At 46.2% G+C, this 18,897-nt stretch overlaps 1 protein-coding gene across 2 annotated transcripts in view; it reads right to left on the bottom strand.

Annotated features, from left to right (window-relative positions):
• Positions 1-14,752, bottom strand: part of RB1CC1 (RB1 inducible coiled-coil 1) — a 60,787-nt gene extending 46,035 nt beyond the window's left edge. For both annotated transcript variants that reach the window (XM_024126985.3, XM_028500710.2), the window contains exon 1: positions 14,620-14,752. The gene's annotated coding sequence lies outside the window, so the exon portion shown is untranslated. The remainder of the gene's footprint in view (positions 1-14,619) is intronic.
• Between the last annotated feature and the right edge of the window lie 4,145 nt (positions 14,753-18,897).

Raw genomic sequence — 18,897 nt, 5'->3', positions numbered from 1 at the left:
CCCCCCCCCCCCGCCCCGACAGCCTTTCACAGAGTTAATCACACAATCCTGCCATCAGCTGTGCTGACTATGTACTCCACATGCGCTGCTACGCTGCATATACTGTGATGTTTCTTTGCAGAGTTCTCACCTCTACTGAACGGCAAGCTGCTTTAAAGCAAGGACCCTGTATTCCTGGGAACTAGCTCTAAAATACCTTCTCAAGAAAATGAATGATTAATCTTACACCAGTAAAGGATTATTCTATATCCTCGTGAAGACTGCTGAGAAGTCGCCTGCGCGGCACTGACCACAGGTCCTGTATCTCCACCAGGATAGGTGAGGCTGCACACCTCACCACCAACCCACACTCGCCCCACAACCGACTATGGGTGACGCAACTGCTCTACAAATGCAACCCCGGCGGCTCAGCCCAACTGAGCAGATACCTAACTTACACGAGGAGATATGCTCCTGTTACACTACACAGTAGAACCAAGTCTTTTAATGAATGAGAGAAAGTGACCAGGAAGCCAACAGACTGAAGTGATAAACAAAGAGCTGATACCAGGGCACCCCAAGCAGCAGAGCCGGGTCTCTGGGCAGCAACAACAAGCACGGTCTCTGCCCACCCCTGTGGGGCCTATAGTGTGAGACAGAAACGCGTGCAAAATCACCGAAAGCGTAAATGAAAATTTCATACCAGAGCATTATCCAGTGTACCCTGCCTTACCTAAGTTACCTGTCCATCGCTTACTGATCATCCTTCACACCATTACAGATACTTCGTAAACATCAACGTTGACGGCCAAAAAGCATTCCAACCTGTGAATTCTCCACAGTCTATTTACTATCTCCAGGTTTTTGGTTTTTAATCTCACAGGTACACATTTTTTCTTATGCTTAGGATTATTCCCAAAAAGTAGATTCCTAGAAGTAAAATCGCTGGGTCAAAGCAGTCAAAGATTTTAAGGCTGTTAGGCTTGCTTCTCTTACCAATTTATACTCCTCAGGCAACGCACCGCACCCAGTCAACAAGGTCACTGTATCCTTGCCATCATCCTATTTTCAAATGCTTGCTAATATTATTTCATTATTTTACACGTAAACCCTGTCTCTAATTATTTGTGAGTTTGACTGTATTCATGCGTAGGTTGCCTACTGCATACCACGCACTATGTTAGACGTGGGAGGTAACAGTAAACAAGACCGGCACAGTCCCAGAACTTCTGTGAACCTCAATTACCAGAAAAAATGGAAGCTCATCTTATCCAGTGAGCTCAAAAATTAAGCAACACGATATATATATAAACATCCAGTGCAATGCCTAAGACAAGCACTCGAGAAACATACTCAACATACGTAATTCTGTACATTCAAGGGCTGAGCATTGAAGATATAAAAACAATGAAAAAAAAGTAACATCTGCCGCCAGGAAAAGTAGGCAGAATGCCCATAATTGTAATACTGTCTAAGAAGTGTGTAGAGAGTGATAGGGAAACATGAAAGCACTCAGATTGACAAGAGTAGGCAGAGGGTGCATCCCTAGAAAAAGGATGCAGACCTGAGCTGTTATCAAGAGAGGAAACTAGAGATAAGCAGGAGATCACATGACTGCAGTCAATGAAAGTCTCATGGATAAAGGGGCGAATTAGTTAAAAAAATGTCAGTGAATGCACAAACTTTATCTTACAGGTGAAGAGGAGCCATCTTGTTTCAGGACAGATTATGTAGCTGAAGTATTTGACTAAAACAGAAATATGATAACACTGGTGGCAGAGATGATTCATTCATTCACTCATTCATTCATTCATTCATTCATCCAAATCCAACCAACGCCTAAGAACTTATGTGCCAGGACTGGGAATTCTGTGAACAGAACAGATATGGTCTTTGCCCTGATGGAGTCCACCATCTTGAGGGAGAAAACGGCATCAAACAAGAAGACAGCAAACATGATGTAAGTTGTGATGATTACAATGAACGAAGAGTGGGCAGGAAGGAGGACCTACTTCAGGCTGGGGTGATGGCAGCAGGCCTCTGTGTGGGTCCATTTAGATAGGGTTGCAGGGGGTGAGAGGAAGCCTGTCCTGGAAGGTGGGGAAAGCACTACAGGAAGACACAGCGGTTCTCTGAGACTAAACATAAAGTCTTTATAATAATCACTATATTATTCTAAGTTTTCTTTTTTTTTTCCTTTTCAATGTTATTTATCTTTTTTGTTTTGATATAGCTTCACACATAAGAAAAAAGGTAACAAAAATAGTACAAAAAAATCCTTTCTGCCCTTTGCCCAGATTCACCCACTGTGCTCCACTGCTTTACCATTTGGACCAGTTCATGCTACGTGCACGGTTTTCTTTCTTTCTTCCTCTCTCTCTTTAGATACATATAAATATTAGATATACTTTTTCTGAACTATGAGAGTAATCTGAAGACAGAATAGACTGTCTCTTTATCCATAAATATTTCAGAATGTGTATTTCCTAACAGCAAGGATTTTCTTGCACATAATCAAAGTACATTTATCAAATCACTGATCACTACTGTTTATCTAATCCACAGTCAATATTCAAATTACTGCCCCAATAATACTCTTTAGAGTTTTTTTCTCCCAATACAGGATCCAACTCAGGACCATATGTGGCATTGAGCTGTGAAATCTATTTAATCTCCTTCAATCTGGAACACTCCATCTTTCCTTTTCCTTTTCACAACCTCACTCTCAGTCAATCAGGAGCATCAGAGATTAGCGACGACCTCAGTGTCGCCGCCCTCCTCCTCAACACCTGCAGCAAATGAGAGAAACTCTGACAAGCTGCAGCAGCTCCTGTGTCCTTCAAACAAACACCAGTCTTCTTTGGGCGCTCACCCAAAGCTGCAGCTCAACCTGTGACCTGCAGTCGTTCACCACGCCGACAAAAACCTGAACAAAACTTATCTGAGACAGTCTGTCTGCACACCTGATGAACAATGTAGCCAATTTCAAGGACAGTTTTGACGTCAGTGGCTCTAGAACTCAGCAGAACTCCCCTCCACTGTATCGGCACACTTGACCCCATCACTGAGCATTCAGCTCATGTCAACAGCTCTGAAGCCCAGCCGCCCTGATAGGATGTCCCATGTTTTCATCCCCTGACTATGGTTTACAGCCATCAAACCAGCAGCGTGAACCAGAGCCCCCTTCCGAATCTTCACTCCGCATTCTCACCGTCAGCCCACACCAAGGGCCTCCCCTGAACAGCGTGCAGAAACCCCAGCTGGTGAGGTCAGTCATCATTTCCGGGGTCCACAGCACTTAGGGTCTGCGTGCCAATGTCAGGCTGCTGGCTGCCAGGACCACATATGCTATTTATTCCACTGTCCTAAGGAGATGGCACATGAACTAATCATTGCTAGCACTTATGGAGTGCTCAGCATTACTTCACTCACTTTTCACAACACGTAAGATATCTATAGTATTACTGTCCCCCTCTGCAAATGAACAAAAAGACTCAGAGGTTCCTCAACTTGCTGAAGGCAGAAACTTAGTAAATAAACGTTCCAGGGCCTTGAACCCAGGTCAATGAAAAACATTCATTCAATAAAAATTCATCTGAGACTCTAGTACATCCTAGACATTTTCTTGGCTTTGGGAATAAAGAGAAAACAATATGATAAAATTGCCTTCTCTCATAAAGCTTACATCTTAGTGGGCAACATGAAAATTTTATATCTAAACACAAACTCCATATTTACTTTCAGAAAGAACAGCGAAAGAAAAAAAAAAAGCACATTATTTTTAAGTAAAAGCAATTCCAACATCTACGCTCACTCTTTTCTGTTTTATTCCTTCAACTGTCCGTACAGCTGGGAAACACCGCATCAGTCCCGATCCCCAGAGGAAATGGGGAATAAAGACGTGTGTCTGGCCTCTAGGAGCAGCCAGAGACTAAAGGCCAGCCACGGGACGCTAGGTGATGAAGCCTCAGTTACAACTCTGCCCAACGACTCGGGTAAGCCCCAGGGTGCCATACTCTGTGCTGCAGCAGAGAGGGCAGCACGGAGCCTCCCTCAACCCCGTGGAGGGCACCACCAGAGCTCAGCGCCTGGAGCCCTTCCGGACTCCCCTCCGTGCAGATCTGCCTCTGTCTGCTTTTCATCTTAATGTGTATCCTTTCACTATAATAGAACTGTAATCATAAGCACAGCACTTTCCTGAATTCTGTGAGCTTGGGGAACGCCAGACTTTGCAGTCAGCTGGTCCAAAGTGAGGGTGGTCCTGGGCACCACCAAACCTGTGGCTGGTATCCCAAGTGAGAGCGGTCTTGTGAGGACCACTCCATCTAAGTCCAGATTCGATTAAACCACCGCACAGGGCTTCCCTGGTGGCGCAGTGGTTAAGAATCCGTCTGCCAATGCAGGGGACACGGGTTCGAGCCCTGGTCCGGGAAGATCCCACATGCCGCGGAGCAGCTAAGCCAGTGCGCCACAACTACTGAGCCTGTGCTCTAGAGCCCGCGAGAACAGTAACAACTGCCAGTGAAATGAAAATCACAACTTCCTACAAGTAAGCATGAATATATAGAAACATACAAACCAAACTTCCATTGTGCACCAACACCTGATCGATATACAGTAGAAAGGTCAGTCCAGGCTTTCGTATTCTCAAACTACAGACAGGAAAAATGAAACTACTTCTGAGTTAAGAGTTCCCCAAACCGGTCACTGCCCTGAGAGGAAAGACGCCCTGGACGACACCCACAGAGCCGACCTACTCGGGGGAGGTTCTATCAGGTAAATTTTGTGTACGTGGAAACAGACAAAATTGAGTCTCTGTCCTGAAGGGTGTACGATCTTGCGGGGGGGAACAAGATGTAACTAACAATTCAAAGAGCCAGATGTGAAATAAACAGTAAACGAGAAAGATGTCCCATGACTCTCACACAAGCACTCTGTCCCAGTCCAAGCCAAGGCGTATCACAGAGACCCCTGCTTTTCCACCACCTGCGTTTCCTCATAAAGCTGCCTGATCTCAAGTTCTCTCTCCTTTACCTTAGCTCCTCTAAAACTAAAGTCCTTTAAAACAATCTATTTCTATCTTGAGCTGTTACTTCAACCTTGTATCACTAATTTTTAGGTGGTCATGTCATGGCTTCACAGCAAGGTAAGTTTGGTAGAGGAAAGATTTTATTTCTACATTTATTTTTTTCATAATCTGCAGACTGGACACAATAATAAGGGAATGGAAATAGGAATCTGTATGTGAGTGAAATAAAAGCTCTGGTCAGATTCTAACTGAAAAGTATGGGTTATAAAATTAAATTGTTCTAAAAAGGGTAACAGAACAAAATATATTTATTCATGCTAATATTTTAAGGTATTTTAAAAGAAATGTCATAAGACCTATATAAAGACCAATTTTGTTTAATCTAAATCAAAGTTATAAAATTTTACTGAGTTACATCTTCTCCAGCCAATCCATGAGCCACATGGCTTCACTGTCAAGTAAACAGAGTTAAAAAAAAAACCAAAAAACCCAACGTCCTCATCAGTGCACATCCATCTAATTTTCCATTTCCTAACCTGTAAAGTAGGGATATTAGCAATACCTGCCTCATACCGCTTTTGTGGACAACAAGTAAAATAATCCCCACAAAAGAGCATATTCAGGGGCTTCCCTGGTGGCGCAGTGCTTGAGAGTCCGCCTGCCGATGCAGGGGACATGGGTTCGTGCCCCGGTCCGGGAGGATCCCACATGCCGCGGAGCGGCTGGGCCCGTGAGCCATGGCCGCTGAGCCTGCACGTCCGGAGCCTGTGCTCCGCAACAGGAGAGGCCACAACAGTGAGAGGCCCGCGTACCGCAAAAAAAAAAAAAAAAAAAAAAGCATATTCAGCACACTGCCAACTCCACAGTAAATACTCCAAAATGCTGCCTAGGGACAGGAAATATCTTCTGACATAACACAAAGTACTCAAGATTATCTGTTGAGTGAACAGGTCCTCACAAACAAAAACTCCACTACTAGCCGTAAGTAAGTGACAAAGCAGAGTTCAAATAGTAACTGAGAGAGACCACATCCAAGTAGCTAATTTTTGGTAGTTTCTTTAGCAGCCAACATATTCCAAGGTTCCTCAATAAAAAAACAAAACAGTAATAATCACCTCTACCTTAAACATATCCTCCTCTTTATAACTACCCCTCCTACCCACCTCTTCGGTTTTACCACTGGTGATCAGTTTGGTTTAACACGTCTTATGTGAAGAAGTACTCCCTGGCGCAGACCTAACAGCCTCAAGTCTGTGCGCCCCTCTGTCCACTTTACTCCCAGGAAGCGATCTCACTCAGCGCACTACTCACTACTACTACTACTACTCACTACTACTCAGCGCACTACTCACTACTACTACTCTCACTACTGCACACGTGGGCCAACAGCCTAGCTCAGCTCCTTCTACCGCAACGGTCATGTCAAAGCCATCCTGCAGGGCATCACCAACTACGCAATCTTAGGTCTCATTTAAATGTGACTGTAGTTCTCCCCAAACTAAAAACGCTTGATAACATCTACTCAATCATCTAAATTCCTTGGACTAACACTCCAGCATCGCCTTTCTAAGGCTCGCTACATAAAGCTGCACACCGTTTATGCTGACCTCCTGAACAAGGAGGAATAAGCTTCACCTTTCGTGCCCTTGCTCCTATCATTTCATTGCCTCCATTTTGTAAGCAAAGAGGTCACAGACATCCCTGCTTACATGCAATTAATTATAAAGTACCAGCACAGAAGCCAACTGCTGCTGAAGGAATTAGAAACTAACTTTATGTGCCTCATATAAAACATAAGCTTCGTTCATAATGTGACATTACTTTCCACCAGTCAAGATTTTCTAAAATTTGGCATGTTCATTTTTTATATAAACTTTTTCTTAATTTCTACAAGATGAAATCATACTCAATATTACACAAATTAACACAACGCAATTCTAAATTAAAACCAGAGGGTCAGGGGCTTCCCTGGTGGCGCAGTGGGTAAGAATCCACCTGCCAATGCAGAGGACACAGGTTCAATCCCTGGTCCGGGAAGATCTCACATGCCACGGAGCAACTAAGCCCATGTGCCACAACTACTGAGCCTGCAGGCTATAGCCCACGAGCCACAACTACTGAACCCGCGTGCCACAACTACTGAGCCCACGTGCCACAACTACTGAAGCCCACGCACCTACAGCCCATGCTCCGCAAAAAGAGAAGCCACCGCAGTGAGAAGCCTGCACACCACAACGAAGAGTAGCCCCCGCTTGCCGCAACTAGAGAAAGCCTGCACGCAGCAACGAAGACCCAATGCAGCCAAAACTAAAAATAAATTTTTTAAAAAAAGAAAGAAAATAAGCCAATATTAGATTTTTAAAAAATCAAATGATTAGTAACTCAACCACTGAAACAGAATTTTCTTAAAATTATGTGGCCCCTTGCATAAACACTGTCTTTAGTTTCTGTCGGTTGAGAATATAACTTACCAGCCTGCTGTACATATATTGAGACACTGTAGGAAAGAACATTGATCAAAACACATCAGACATACTATAACAGCAATTAAAACTAGGATTCTGGCCCATTAATAGATAACACATGGAACAGAAGAGATTCAAACATACCTTTAAACACATACACACAGATACACAATAGGAGAAATCGAAACTGAGAGAAAGTAAAAACTGTTCAAACAAAGTATTATACTAAATGGCTATCCACAGCATGCAGAAAAACAAAGTCTATTTAAATACCATTTTTACGCTTCATATTACTATTGATGATTAATGAATAAAACTGCTGACAAGGTAACAGCACACTGGCACAGTTCTGACAAGAATATAAATTGGTATACCTTTTAAGGAGATTTAATCTGGCGATATGCACCAAAATTTAAAATGTGCAAACCAGAAATTCCACTTCTTGAAAGGTATCGGAAGCAGATAACCAGGCAAGTGTACAAAGGTATATATTCAATGATTTCCATTACACCGTTACTAACAATGAAACATCAGAACAATGACTATCATGGGTGCCGGTCAAATAAATTACAGTGCAACTATATAATGTGACATTACTCAGACATTTAAAAATGTTCATGAGATCTAGACCCATCGATTAGTGACATATTTATCATTTAGTTACAGAAAGCAAGTTACAGAATATATCACGTGATTCTGTTTGTGCATTTTATTTTTATTTCATTAACTAATACTGAGGGACATATACGCAGATACAAGCATTAAAAACGTTTGGAACAACTTAACATCGATGCTTTTAACAAAGGCTATCTCTGGATGCAGGACTTTCATGCTCTCTGGTGTCTTTAAAATCACATTTATAATCTGGGGTTAAAAATACTTGCTTCCATTTTGAAAAAGAAAAAAAGACAACACTCTACATGTTCCAAAGAAATCAAGGACCTGAAGATACTGCCCTAGAAGAGCTGGTCCAGCTAAGAGACAAGACAACCCTCCCCACCTGCTGGTCCCAGGCTGGCCCCCAATCGGGGCCCCAGGGAGACCCACCCCGCTTACTCTGCACACTTCCCTAGATGGCCATTCAAGTTTCATTCACTGTCTTGATGTGCACATAAGAGGGAGAAGAGAACTGTGAAAAGAACGTGAGATCACGAGTCAGAAGACCTATATGCAAGTCCTGTCCCCACTACCGACTGTGTGATGCTGATGGACCTCAACTAACCGGAATTATTCTGACACAAAAAGGAAGGAGACCTCCCAACCCACAGGCTGTGAGAATGCAGAGAAGACTCTACACATACACAGGAGGGGTGCAAGACAATTAACTCTCCCAGACCTCTGTCCTCAGCTCGGGACCAGCGCCTGGCCACTGCTAACTGTCTCCAATCAGAAACCACACTGTTCCTCAAACTCAACACGGCTACATTTCAACTCCGTGCTTTTCCTTTAAAACTATTCCCTAAGTTCTTTGGCGAACAAAACGATGGCTCTCCTGCGACCCAAGACTTCAGTTATTTCTGTCTAAAGCCTACCCCTTTTTCCCTTTATAATCCAACCCCTCATCTTCCAACGACATAACCCTTCTTTCAGAGCCTGGAAGCTCTCCTCATCCTGCTCCGGCCCTTCCTGAACACGCCCTCCACTTACAACACTGCGGGCAACGCCGCCCCGCCCCTCCACCCCGGAGCCTCACTGCTGCCAGAGCAGCTGGCACACCAGCGGCCCACCGTGCCCCACCGTCTGTGACCTGTCTGCGGGACCGGTTCGGTACACAGACGGTCTCCCTGAACCCCATCTTCTGCCTGCCCGTCAAACGCGTGAAGCCACCAGCTCTGGCCTAAAGCTAGATTAGCATGAAAACGGCAAGAGTCACCTGGATTTGAGTGCTAACCCTCCCACTCTCAGTGAACCTCTGCACGTCAGTTTATGATCTGAAATCACACCTTCTGCAGAGCGTATGAGAGGGATAGCAATAATGCATTTCAGATTATGGTGTGAGGAATATAATAAAAGCTTCTAAAACGGTGCCAATTGTAACTGTAAGTCATCTTCAACATTCTAGGACTTCATAATCAACCCCAGTTTGTCGTTCTTAAAAGTATCTCCAGCTACTCTCCTACACGAAACCCACACTCTCGCTTTATCTATACATAGTCTTACCAGATAAAATACTCGCCCCATTTCAGCTCATCTGAACTTTACTCATCCAACTGTGGTCAAAAGCCCTCCTGGGTACTTCCCTGGTGGTCCCGTGGTAAAACAAAATCCACCTGGCAATGCAGAGGACGCGGGTTCGATCCCTGGTAACAAAGATCCCACATGCCGTGGGGCAACTAAGCCCATTGTGTCACAACTACTGAGCCCACGTGCCGCAAACTACAGAGCCCATGCGCCACAGCCAGAGAGAAAACCTGCAGGCCGCAACTAGAGAGAGGCTCGTGCACTGCAAGTAAGACCTGAGGCAACCAAAAATAAAGAAAATAAATAAATAATTTTTTAAAAAATCTTTTAAAATAAAGCCCTTCTGGGAAGTCTTCCCGAGTCACAGGTGGTCCACGGCCTTCCCTTCCCTGCCTTGAACTTGCAGAGCTCTTCACTATCAAGTGGGGTGAATTATCTTATGGGGGGGGGTAATCTCACATCATGAAAGGACATCTGTTTCTTCTGGATCCTCCTGGGATAAAGTCAGCTATAAATGAGGGGGAAAGGAGAGATGTATTTTTTAAAATACTGATTCCGCTGCATTTATTCCCAGACATACAGGTGTTACAATTGTACTTTCATGCCCATAAAAACAAGAAAGCATCTCTCATACTCACAAAAAACAGTGTCTATCATTTATCATTGGAGATTAATTTTTAATTTCCTCTTTGAGAGATTACCACCACAATGATCAGGTCAGTCACTCCAGCTTACTGTCAACTGGTCTAATCCATTCGAAACTCAGAATCAGCTTCCCTACTTGGGGAGACCAAGGGGAAAGCCCCAGGCAACAACTCTGCCCTCCCAAACTGAACAAAGCCAGTCATTATTCACCCTACTTTTATTGAACACCCGACATAAGCCAGACACTATGCCAGGTGCTGGGAGTACAAAGACCCTCAAGTTGCTTTCAAGTCTAGCAGAACACAGGGAAATGTGGATGACGCTGGACAAGGTGGACCAAAAGCTTCACAAAGAACAAGGATTAGGAAAACTTCTGATTTGCAATTCTGCAAATTGTAATTCAGCAGGTGGACCTCAGTGAGGGCCACGGGTGCTACATCAATGAAACTAGTAATGTTCACCACAAATGGAGTTGTCCGGGTTACCCAGGGACTGCAAACTGGGCTTCAACCTCTCCAGATCAGATTTATTCCCATCTGATCCTCCTCTTTCTCCGCCAAGAAGAAAAGAAAAAAGAGAAAAAGAAGGAAAGAAGAGTAGGTCAGCCATCTTCCTTACACTCCCCGAAAGACAACCTTTCCATAAAGGTCCAGGGCATCCTAAATAAATGCCTTGCCTGCAACCAGACAGGCCACCTGATCGAAGGGCAGCACGACAGACCAGAATGGAGGCAAGAGGAACTCTCTCAGCAGCGTGGAGTAGGTGCTTCGGGTTTTTCCTACGTGTACAGGAAGTACATGTCTACGTGTGGACAGCTTGGTTTCTCAAAAATGAGATAACATCGTGCATACGTGCAATTTGAGTTGAATAATATAATATCATGGGAATCTTTCCATATCAGTACATATAAATGTATTACACATCGTGGTGTCCTGACACTCATAAAACCTGCGTAAAACACATGACTTAAAGATAATTTGGAATTGGAAATATTAGTAAATACACAGTCTAAAACATTACTCCCAATAGAGAGTATCATTCAATTTCATCCTTAATACATTTAAAATTTTTTCATGTGTCATTTGATAGATTCTCAGAATAACCATTAAAATGAATTTAAGTCAGTCTGCTACAAAATAGCTCTCCGGCCTCCAAATACCAGCCATGGAAGCCACAACCCTTTTTTCTGTATCAGTGTCAGCGAGATGATGCTACATCCAGGGCTGTGCGTGGTACAATTTTGAAATATCAATATCGACTTATGACACCTTCTTTAAATACGAATTGTTTTTTTTTAACTCTAAAGTCTCACACAATAGTATCTACAGCAAAATTTTCTAGTTCTATGCTTCATTTTATAATAGATACTAAGAGTAAAGAAATGGAACCAAACTACCTTTCACAGCAAATGTTGAATTAGTTTCATTCTATTAAACCAAGACTATATGTAAATATACAGCATTTTCAAAAAAGGATGTGCACATCTGGAATTTGCAGTATAATGGCTAAAACAGCCATGGAAATATGAACAGGTACTGCACTGATGCAACTAACATTTCGATATTCTGCTGGTTACCAATCAGTTATGTGCAGCACGTGGAGGAAAACATGATGCAAATAGTCCTGAACCAGCGACCAAAGGAGGGGGAGTCACCATTATTTCGTCTCTTAGCGTAATTACAAGCCAATAAAATATGAGAATTCGACAGAGAGCAAAATCGGGGGAGGGGGGCGGTTGCGGGGAGACACTGCGTAATCCTCTGGGTCCCCACTGGCGGCTGTGAAAGCAGACGCTAACCGACGGAGGAAGGGACCCTTGCAGCGCTCCGGCCCCGTACCTGCAGAGAGACTTAACCGAACAGCAACTTCACCGAGCCATGGAAGAAAGGCCCCCCTCCCAGGGCCCTGCACAAGGGGCCCAGGTTACAGACAAATTAGCTTTACTAGGTCCCCAATATGGAAGAATCAAGAGTCATGTAATAATGAGAATGTGCATCCTTTTCATCACTACGTAGAGACGGCAAGTACGGAATCTTCAACCCAGCACTCCACAGTCCGCTCCCCCAGCACTGTGTCTGCTTCAGCATCTCGGTTTGCGTTCGCGATTTATCTTCCTGAAAACTTCCGGTGTTTCACCATTTCCTACAACCTTGTATACAAAGCTTACATATAAAGTTCCTTTTGTTCACTGCTCGTGTTGCTGGAGCTAAAACTGGGTCCTGCTGGGGTTTAACATTTCACGAGCGAAGGAATGACTCTCAGCCCCAGCTGCTTCCCAGCTCTGCCAGGTTTACTGAACAAACCTCTGTGCCTCTGCACGTGGGGCTTAGAGTACGCTACTTTCCTTACTCAGAGCCCCGAAACCTGAGTCTCTGTAGAGCTCCTACTGGTCTCCCCTCGCTCGTCCCGCCCACCTCAGCAATCCTGTCCCCTTTCCTCGTACATGCCAAGGTCCTCAGAGTCTCTGCATTTACAATTCCTTCTCTCCCCAGACAGTCAGAGTCAGCTTCCTCACTTCTCTTGGGTCTTTCCTTCAGATTTCCAATTAATGCCTAAATAGTAATTAACTGTATACAAGACTTCAATTTTCTTTCTTTGTAAAAGGCAAAAACAATATCGAACACATTCCTGTATTCCTTGCAGTAACTGGTTCAACGGTCTGCCTTGGTAAGGAAATAATAACCATCTAAATGAGTGTGCGTGGAAAGGGACTGCTAGATTTTTACCTGAGTTGCCTGAGCCAGTATTTTCTGAACACAGAAAGCTTAACTGGGGTTACAGAACAGCATTACCTGAATGAGAAAATTTCACTACCCACTACTCTTTTTGAAGAGTTATATACAGCTGAAAAGTAAAGCATAGGGCAGGTGTTCAAACATTTGCTTGAATGCATGAGAATTAAAGATAGTCTCAAAATCAGAGGCTAAATAAAAGCTCCTCAAGCTTACATAATAAAAATTTTAAGTTCAAAAGTGTGGCTTTTCAAAAACAAAGGTCTTGGGCCCTCTGCCCCTTCTGACTTAATGAATTTCATCTGCTAGGAGTCAAATATGCCATGTGTTCTGACCTTGTGCTCATTGGCAAGGGCTAGAAAAACACTGTCCTCAGAAACGAGAGTTTCGCCTCCTGGCCTTCCCTGTCATCCAACATCACCATGTAAGAATCAGGCCCCAAGCTAATCCTAACTGTGACTAACATAAAACGTTCCAAACAGACGAAATAAAATTACTTTTTAAAACCGTGGTCTGAGTCCATGTCCGATGTCCATCAACAGGCATTTGCCAACACAAACATTTATCAACAGGAAGCATCTCTTTTCTAAAACTCTAGGTTTTAAACACAATATTAAACACGAAAATGTTGCTGAGAAAATGTGTTCATCCAGACCATATTCTGCTGTTGCAACATTAAAAACAGAAAGGAAAAAGAGATCTTCACCTCGCCAGCAAGGGTCTCCTTACGGATCCAGTCAGCCTCCTTCCCCAGGGGTCCCTGGCTGCTTCTCATAGTAACGTCAGGATCGGAAGGGCGCTGCTTATATCAAATACGGGCATACAACAGCGAGATTCTTCATCAAACAGGCTGGCTGGCTGCTTAAACTGAGTAGCCTGCTCCTAAGCGGTTCACCTTCCCACCCTCGGGAGAAAGCACACAAGCACCACCCACACACGAAAACCTAGAAACTACACAAAACGGCGGTTAGGCCCTGCTCCTTCGGCCCAAATCATTGCTCCCTGCCTGGCGGACGCTCCTCTCTGGCTTCGGGTCTCGCAGCAACGCGCCTCTTTATCAACAGCGGGCACCTGCGCCTGCCCAGGGCCCCGCGGGGCGACTACACTTCAGACGGAAGGGAGGCGGGCACGAAACCATCTACAACGAACGCAGCGCACGCGGCAGGCGGTGGGAGGCACGGCGGCGACGACCCTCCACGAGGGCCGTCCGGCTCCGGCCGCGGAAGCTGTGAAACCCGCACCCGCGCCCCGTCCCGCGCCCGCCCGCAGGGCGGCGGAGGCTGAGTCATTCCCGGGAGTAACTTTATCCGCTTCGTGCCCTCGGGGGAGCCTCGCGCTCCGCGGCGGGACGGAGCCGCGTCTGGGACCCTCGCCCCGTCGGCCTCCGAGCCTGACACCTCGGGGCCCAGCCCGGCGGCAGCGGCGGCGGCGGCGAGGGTGCGTCCCTGGGCCCCGGCGCTCCCGACGCCGGCGGGAGGCACCGGGAGGCCGGGGCTGCACAGGCCCCCGCGGAGCCGCCCGCCCCCACCTCCCCCGCCCGGGGACCCGCTCCCTGGGCCGCGCCCGAGGGGCAGGACGCCACACTCACCGGGCAGCGCCTCCTCCTCCGCCAGCGGCAGCAGCAGCAGTAGGGCCCGCAGCTCCCGGCACCATCTTCCGCCGCCGCCTCCTCTTCGGCGGCTGCTACCAACCGTCCATCGGCGCCGCCAACCGACACAACCGCCGCGGCCGGGGCCGCCGCCTCTGGGCGGCGGGGACGGGCAGGCCCCTCGGCTCTGGGTCGGGGGCCGGGGGAGGGCGGGCCGCGGCCGGTCAGAGCCGAGGGGCCGGGCGACGGGGAGCCGAGGCAGCGCCGGGCTCGGCAGGGCCGCGGACACGGCCGCCGCGGGTTTGTTATTGTCGACTCCGGCCCTTCCTGCGCGGGGCACGCCGGGAAGCGGGCGGGGGAGGGGCGGCGCGGCGGGCGCAGCGCGGCTCCGCGCAGGTCCGGAAGTCGGCGGGCCGCCGGGAAGGGGCGGCCCCGGCTCCGCGTGGTTTCGGTGCTGGTGCTGCCCGGCTCGGGGCCCTGGCGTCCTCCCTTGACCCGGGAGACTCCGCTGGGCGGCCCGGGGCGGTGCTGGCCGCTGTCCGGGCGCGACTGCCCCATGGTGAGCCTGACCTCCTCCGCTCCAGCGAGTGGGCCTGCGCTCGCCGACCCACCGAATCCTGGGTTAGCCCGGGCGGAAGAGCTCGGCCCCCTCGGCCTGTCGCGGCCCCTGGGCGCCCGCCACCGGCCCAGAGCCCGTGAGGGGACGGGGCGCCGGGGCGGGGGGCTGCGTGTCCCCCCGCCGGGCCTGCAGGCCGCCGGCCAGGGGCCTGGCAAGCCTGCAGGCGCTGGCGGCACAGGCTCAGATTAGGGAAGGGAAGGAAGGCAGTTAAGGCTGGGTCGGTGGGGAGGAGGTCGAAAGCGCCGCGACCACCGCATTTTTCAGCTCGAGCCTGAGCTCTCTAGTGGGTTAGCACGAGCCCCCTAAGGAAAGCAGTGTCGGGGGTCCTGAAGCTGTGAAGACCATGAGTCACGGGCAATGGCTCGGAGCCGCAGCGCGCAAGTATTCAAGTCTGAGGAGCGGGAGCTGCAGGTAGAGTAATACGTAAGACTTCTAGGTTTCCTGTTAGGTCCAGGAATATCTGGTAGGAGTAACAGCTTGGAGGTGCTACCGCTGAGTCACTAGAGGGCTTTTGAGTCCGATTGCGTAAAGAGGCGTGTCAGCACCCTTTTCGAGGGCGCCCAAGCAGAACACACGCTACGGGCAAGCGAAATCTGCGCTCCTTCGTTTGTAATGGTGGGAACTGAAAGAAAACGTCGAACAGCTGGTAAGCATTACGGATTTTCAGTTTCCATCGCGCTGACCCGGTATCTGAAAGTTATGGCTGAAACGGCCTCACACCACTTGAGTCTTAAGTTTACACTGCTGCAGATCCTGGAGAGGTCTTGTCTTTGGCGAGTCATTTTTTCTTTTTTTTTTTTTTAAAGGTGGAGTTTTATTACACCACCCCAACAAGGTACCACTGCAGGGAACTGAAAATTAAGAGGCTAAACCGTTGTTATGCCTTGGGGGGGAGGTGTGAACTGGCAGGAGGAAGAAAGGAGGTGATTTTATCAGGCACAGCGTCATAAGCAGCATAAAGAAAGTGAGTGGTCAGAAGGGAGTCAGCCAGAAAACTGGCAAGAGGGGCACAGGATTAGGCCTCGAAAGAATATATTGGTGCTTGACCTTCCTTTTAGTTGTCGATGACGTTCATTAGTACAAATTAAACACACCTTAGAATGTAAACTCACGACTGGAATATGCCGATGATAATCTATTAAATAAAATGTTTTAAATGTTACTTGCCTGACTTCTTTATTTGGGGGAAAAAAACAAAACCGAATTCAATCCTCATCTTCTTCTTCTCCAGAGTGTAAATAGTAAGAGTTTATATGCCTCATGTCCTTTCCTGGTGATAAGTGAAAATGTATCAACGTTAGTTTTTTGACATATATCTAGCTAGCTAGAGAAAACAGTTACAGTTTCCTGATGCTGCCTGTGTCCATAATAGTTCAGTAAGTCACATTTTCCTTCAAACCAAGGATATTGAAAACCCTCTGCACTCTCCCTAATAAATGAAAACAAGAACAAACAACCCTCATGCAGCATTCCTTCTCAGCCAAGCTTCTTGATAGGAAGTCCTCGATCCACAGTCTCATTTTTGCCAACTGTACTTTTCTTGCTGAAATTGCGGATTAATAAGGACCCCCAAGTTATTGTATTAAATGGGCAATGCTGAGACTGAATTTGAACTTTCTAAACCATTTGCCCTTTTACATTTTTTAATCTTTTTTTCTCCCCCTTCCCTTTGTAGTGTCTCCCTCTTGGCTCTTAAATCTGTTCTTTTACTTGGACCTCTTCCAAATTCTCAAGTAATTATAACACGGATGCAAATGATGAAAATATAAGGTACTATGGGTGCAGAGATAAGAGACTTGATCTTGTCCTCATCACATTACTTCGTTAATTTGATAAACATTTTAGGTCCTCTGATAGATTTCCCATGAGGGCAAAAGACAGTGGTTCTCTTTCTGAGTCTTTAAGAGGAGTAGGAAGAGTCTGCCATTAAACACCCTAAGTACTTGAGATCAGTTCCAGTCTTCAACACCTCTTTTTCCTCTAAGTCTCAACTTCAGTGTCACTTTCTCAGGGAGTCTTCCCTGACATGCCTGTAGTTTCCCTAGATCCTTGTATCTTTCAGCGTCTATCTGACCTGCTGAAATGTAAGTCCTTTAATGGAGCCGTTTCCCCAAATGCACGCTGTGCAGTGCTGAGCACTCACGTATTTGTTGACAGTGCCCTACAGTTTTTTTTAGTTGCTAGCTCACCGTCCAACTCATCTTTTGTTATTTAAGACCAATCTCATCCTGTCTCTTACCACCTACAACCTTCACTGATTTTGTTTGGCGTTTTACATACAATTTAAGCTTCTTAGCATAAGAATCTCTTAGGTCCCAACCCACCTCTAGGGTATCTCCTGGCACTTGTCACGTTTACACATGCCTGGTATGAGTTTCATCATCCAGGGTTGTTCTTCCACTCTTGTTCATCTTTCAAAGTCATCCTTTAAAACAGAGCTTGGACCTCAGCCAGCTGCCAGCTTCTAGACAATATAGTGATCACTCCCCCTTCCACCACCTCTGCTTCGTATCACACAACTGTAAATTGTTGTCTCCTCTTCTAAATCTGAAACCCTTAAGACAAGGAACTATGAATTACTCATTTTTAAGTTCCTAGAACTTTATAGAGAGCTGGGCACTTAGCAATTAATCAAATATTGAATTTAATAAATTATGCAAATATTCAAGTTCAAGGTTGAGTAGGTAAGGTACTGTGGAAAATTTCTGCCCTCAAGTATCTCAAAAACTCTGACGGGATCATTCAAAAATCATTGTAGTGACAAGTTTATGACATTCATCTTTTAACCAAAAATACATCAGGATATTGGGAAGATCACAGTACACAGCTTAATTTTGTTAACTCTGCCTGATTGGGGATTTCATTCTCCATTTATGTCAGATATTTCTCAAACAATTTCGTGTCATTAGCCTGATTTTTTAGATTATGTTCAAACAGCAGTAACCACAACTGACATGACTTAAAGTATGGATCATAATTTTCCATTTTTAAAAGTTAGCCCCTTTAAAAAGTCTCCGACTTTGTTTTGAAGACCATAGCTGGTTGGTGTGTAAGATATGGTCACGTACAATACTTGGAGGCTTCTGGCATGTGATTATTAAGTTAATCTGTCCAGTGCTATTTACAGACCTTAAAGCTGCCCCAGTCAGCTGCTCTGCTGGTACTCACATGTTATTAATGATGATGGTGATGACAGTTAATTTACAAGTGAGGATTTTCAAAGCTAGTGAGGAGGGGCTTCCCTGGTGGCGCAGTGGTTGAGAGTCTGCCTGCTGAGGCAGGGGACACGGGTTCGTGCCCCAGTCTGGGAAGATCCCACATGCCGTGGAGCGGCTGGGCCCGTGAGCCATGGCCGCTGAGCCTGCGCGTCCGGAGCCTGTGCTCCGCAACGGGAGAAGCCACAACAGTGAGAGGCCTGCGTACTGCAAAAAAAAAAAAAAAAAAAAGCTAGTGAGGAGCTTGGTGAGCAACACCCCCAAGGAAATACAGCATCCTTCATTTTTCCAATAGAGACAAAATAGTCATTTTTTCACATCGAGTTCCTGTCTTTCATTATTTTGACAGAGCTTAAAATGTCAAAAAGTAGAACTGGGTTGTCTTAGATCTATTAAAAAAAAAAAAAGCAGAAACTACTGCTTCCTCAAATCATCCATTTGTTT

This window comes from Physeter macrocephalus, chromosome 15 (genome assembly GCF_002837175.3).
Source record: "Physeter macrocephalus isolate SW-GA chromosome 15, ASM283717v5, whole genome shotgun sequence".
NCBI lineage: Eukaryota > Metazoa > Chordata > Mammalia > Artiodactyla > Physeteridae > Physeter > Physeter macrocephalus.
This window is presented reverse-complemented; position numbering and strand designations above follow the sequence as displayed.